The 5,079-nt window shown below is 35.5% G+C and overlaps 1 pseudogene; it reads left to right on the forward strand.

Moving 5' to 3' along the window:
• Positions 1 to 315: 315 nt before the first annotated feature.
• LOC109099940 lies at positions 316 to 5,079 on the forward strand (annotated as a pseudogene).

Raw genomic sequence — 5,079 nt, forward strand, 5'->3', positions numbered from 1 at the left:
AAACCACTTAGCAATGAGTCTAATGACTGTTACACACTTATCTTTACCTTCACACAATACAGCCTGATAGAAAAACACAATGTTTCATTTTATAAGCAGTCGAGCTGTAAATCTTAGAAACGCTGATCAGAAAAGGCTGTATAATTGCTTTTGTCTCATGACTTCTGATAAGACACTTGATAAGATATCAAAAGATAGCATAAGCATATAATTCATCACGCCATAAACATCAATATTGTGAACTTTAGTGTGCAGAAAGGGATGGAAAAAAACACAAAGACAAAGGGATCAGTCAAAAGCTGAGGCTGTTAGATCATGAACAACCATCAGACCACCAGAGAGAAGCAATTTTGGTTACACATCAGCTGTAGTAGTGGAATACGTCCGTCATGTTATTGGCACTGAGTGTGTTTGCTGCTAATACTCCCTGAGTCTCTCTCGGCTGGTCGTTCCAGTCAGAGGTCACTGCACTACAGGCAAAAACCAAACTGCTACTAATCAGCTTTGATGGGTTCAGGTGGGACTAAACGACCGGAGATGTGGACACGGTCCAAACCTGGACAAAATGGCTGAGGAAGGAGTCAAGGCAGCATATGTCACTCCACCTTTCCTCGACCATCACCAGTCCTACACACTTCAACCCTGTTATCTGGTACAGGAGAAAAAGACTTACAGCAATACATTTCTAATTTAAAGTAATAGATACAAAATGCAAGTTTTAGTACATGCTGCATTCCAATAGTGTTAAATATCTACGGTATGAATTAGTTCTAAATCAGACCACTGAATACAGAGGTGTAAAATAAACTTGAGTAATTTTAAGGTTGATTACTGCTACTTAAGTACTTATTTTGGGGAATTGGTACTTTTATTCATGTACAATTTAACTGGTTACCTGTACTTTCCTTGATTATACATTTCTGGAGATTTTTTTTTTTTTTACTTTTTACTCCTTACAACTTTTATTTCATCTTAAAAAAGTACATTACATTTTTAGTTTATCTTATGCACAATAAATATGGTTAACAAAAGTTCAAAATGTGCATGCTTGATGTGAGAAACCAATGATCATTGTTTTCACGCATCAAACACCACACATTTCTACTTCAGTTGTGACTTTCATCAAGTAAATATCAGTAATGTATATATACATGTATATATAGCAATTAAAGTAGCAATTAAAACTGTCAGTGAGTATTTTTTTTTTTTTATCGTTTAATAATTATAGGATTTGCTTATTAATTAATCTATTAGTCCACAAATCAGTTATTTATCAATATTTGCTTAGAAAAAAAAACTCTAAATACCTCAAATAAACAATTAAAGATTTATTATCCTTAGACAGTGATGCATTGAATAGACCACACAAAAAAATGTAGCCTTTCAAAATGTTAATGTATGTTTTAATTCTATGACTCTCCTCATTAATGCAAACAATTCTTGTATTCTGTCTGGAATATGTGTTTAGCCTCTGCATCACATTATTGCTATTCAAAGGAATAGTTCACTCCCAAAAATGATAATTCTCATCATCATTTACTCCACCCTCATGTCTTCCCAGATGTTTTAGTGACTTTCTTTCTTTAGGATGAACACAAGAAAGATTTTTAGTCTGTATAATGCAAAGGGGACAGGACCACTTCAGAAACCACGCAAAGTGAACATGACGGTCAAGTTTAAAATATTGGTATTTGTATTTATCCTTACACTTAAGAATACACTGATTCATTAAACAGGGGTTGTATGAGTGTACTGTCTGTCATATTCATTTTTGTGGACGTACCCATTCACATTGCATTAAACTAGAGAGATGATGATTTTTTTTTTTCTTCTAAAACCTCTTACTTTGTGTTCATCTGATAAATGAAGTCATTTATTTATTGGACTTGGCAGGTTGATGGAAAGGATAGATTTTCATTTTCCAGTTTTCCCTTTCCTCCCTGTATTTGTGTGTGTGTGTGTGTGTGTGTGTGTGTGTGTGTGTGTGTGTATGTTCCACTGTGCTGCATTTTAAATGTTGTTGCACTAGTATGTGTATGATCTGTGCATTTTGTTTTCATTTTTTCCCTTTAAACAAAACTGTCTGTATTTCTGTTAGAAAAAAAGTATTCTACTTTTAATACGTGAGTACACGATTTAAAGTTGTATTTTTTTTATTTTTACTCAAGTATGTTTTTTGGCCAGATACTTGTACTTTTAATTGAGTAAAATTTTTTCACTAAGTATCTGTATTGTCACTTGAGTAAAATTTTTTGAGTACGTTTTTACAACTCTGACTGACTGAATATATACCTGCATATGTAAACATGCTAACATTTGGCATAAACATATAAAAGCCTAAACAGGTATAAAGTCACATTATTATTATTTGGGAATTTACTTATTTTTACTTCTAAAAAAATAAATTTAAAATGTGTCTAAATGTGTCTTTGCAGCCAAGTTTAGGTTGCTCTTTGCTTGCGCGAAAATCATTGTAAAGAAATATAAAAAAAAATGAATGCAGATTAAATTATGTCTGCTCTGACCACCTTAGTCCCTAGTAATCATGGTATACACAGTTGAAATTGCTGGTTAAATGCATTTTATGCCACCTCTGAGCAGCATTAAACAATGTGTAAAGGCACTTAATTACCACTTCAGAAGTGCTGCTGTGCCACCTTTTGCAGTGTTGGTATGAGCAAAGCATTGTTTGCAAATGCCACTTGCTTTTTATATAATGCAATGAAATTTACATAATTTTTTGCTGTAAGTGCAACTTATATGTCCAAATATTTTTAGGCCACACTGTGTATCATATTAAGACAGAGAGAGTATAGACAATGAATGTTTAGTAAATTGACAGCTAGGAAAAAAAAAGGAACACTAACACTGATGTGTTCATATAGCTCAAACATACAATCATAATGCTAGAAATGCTAATGTCATGGGGTTTGAGTCTTGAAGAATGCACAAACTGATAAAACATATACAGTATACCATGAAATGCAAATGAACGATGCTTTGGATATATGTAACCGCCAAATGTACAAACCCAATAAAATCTTCTGGGGAAGCTTCTCAGCATAACCCAAAACTCATAAAATTAATGACACTATAAAATATATATTTTCCCAGGAAGGTACATTGAGAACCATGGTGTGATTCATAACAATTGGTTCAACACAACCACACAAGAGAAGAAACAATACTACATGACACAGTTTTTTTGTGGATGAATACTGGGATAATGGCAGTCTACCCATTTGGATCACTGCTCAAAGACAGGTCGACACATCTCAAATAAGAATAAAAATACTATATCACATCCTAATATACATTTGCTTTAAATAAGATATGCAACTAACTTGTAAATGTGTCCTTTCTTAGGGTAAAAAAACAGGATCCTTACATTCCCTGGCACTGCTGCCACTTACGAGAAAGAAACAATCCAAGTGAAGGAGGTCGAACCAAGGTTTTATGACCACACCAATGAGACGGCATGGAGGGAGAAAGTGGACAAGGTCATGAAGGAATGGTTTAAAGGTAAAGACTTGGATTTTGTCACTTTGTATTCTGGCGACCCAGAATCTACTGGCCACAAGTATGGGCCTGATTCACCTGAGGTCCGCATGGCAGTCAAGAAAGTTGACCGAACTGTGGGCTACATAAGGGAAACTGCTGAGAAACACGGACTCAGTGACCATCTGAATATTATCATCACAGCTGACCATGGAATGAGCACTGTCTTTAAAGGGAGAGCAAGTAAAAGAGATAATACTCACCGACATCCCAGGATTCTCCTTGAAAGATTGAAATTCCACATGGTGGGACTACGGACCTTTTGGGCTGCTGTTACCCAAAGAAGTGGATGCTTGAAAAGTTTTATCAAGCCTTGAAAGGAGGTCATCCAAACCTTCACGTTTACAAGAAAGAGGACATGCCTGCTCGACTACATTACTCCAAACATCCACGTATCCTACCCATCGTTCGTCTAGTCCGCAGACCCAGGATATGTCATCAATGGGGTGAGGTATACAGTAAACACCTATAATGGAAACAATAAATATACATGGCAAACATTGTGCTATACTGTATGTGATCATTTCATATGTTCTAAATGCTCTTCCAGTTCTACTGCAACATTCCAGACGACCAATAAAGGGGAACATGGCTATGACAATGAGGTCATGGACATGAAGCCTTCTTCAGGGCAGTAGGACCAGATTTCACAGAACTTGTTGGTTGGACCATTTGAGACGTGGTGTCGTCAACTGTGTTTACCCTCTAATGTGCCACTTACTAGGGATAAAGCCAGAAATCAATGACGGGTCACTGGATAACACCCAACACATGCTGATATCCAACGGAGAGTCATGCGATGCTTGCTGGAGGCGAATCTGGAGGTAAATCTAAATAAAAGTAGAACTCTTACATATCCGACCAATATAATTTAAATATTTATGTTATTTAATATCTTAGAGGTCCGAGATAAGAATTACTTTGATTATTTTAAGAGGTAAAAAAAATAATCATACTTTAGAAAATATGATCATTAAATCATAAACAATATGACAGTTAAACAGACAACTTATCTTGATAGTCATCAGATGTGGTATTTTGATAAGGTATTATAAGTATTACAACTCTTCTATGTCCCTGTCCTTCACCATATAATCCTATAAACCAATAATACATGAAACCTACAACTATCATCATCTTATCACAAATTGCATAAGTTACAGGTTCCTCAATGTTGTTTTCTTCTCCGTCGTCTTCTTGTAGAGGTCCCCAAGTCAATTCTTCATAACGTGTTTGTTGGTCTTGCTGCGTGATGTGTGCCCTGCGGGGCTTGGATTTTTATTGGTTGTGTTTGTTGTTGTTACATCCTACAACATGTATAAAAGATTGAAAGTGAATAAGAGGTAGGACAGTTACATTGTCTTATTTATTTATTTTTTTCACCACATTACCGATTAAAAATCTGACGTATTACTTTACCTTCACTCTCCAACAGAGCGAAAGGTCATGGATGATGAGGATGAGATAAAAGCTGACTCCAAGCAAACCATCGTTCTAAGAGGGACATTTACTTATTCTTGA

Source organism: Cyprinus carpio, chromosome A12, assembly GCF_018340385.1.
Source record: "Cyprinus carpio isolate SPL01 chromosome A12, ASM1834038v1, whole genome shotgun sequence".
In the NCBI taxonomy this organism is placed as follows: Eukaryota; Metazoa; Chordata; class Actinopteri; order Cypriniformes; family Cyprinidae; genus Cyprinus; species Cyprinus carpio.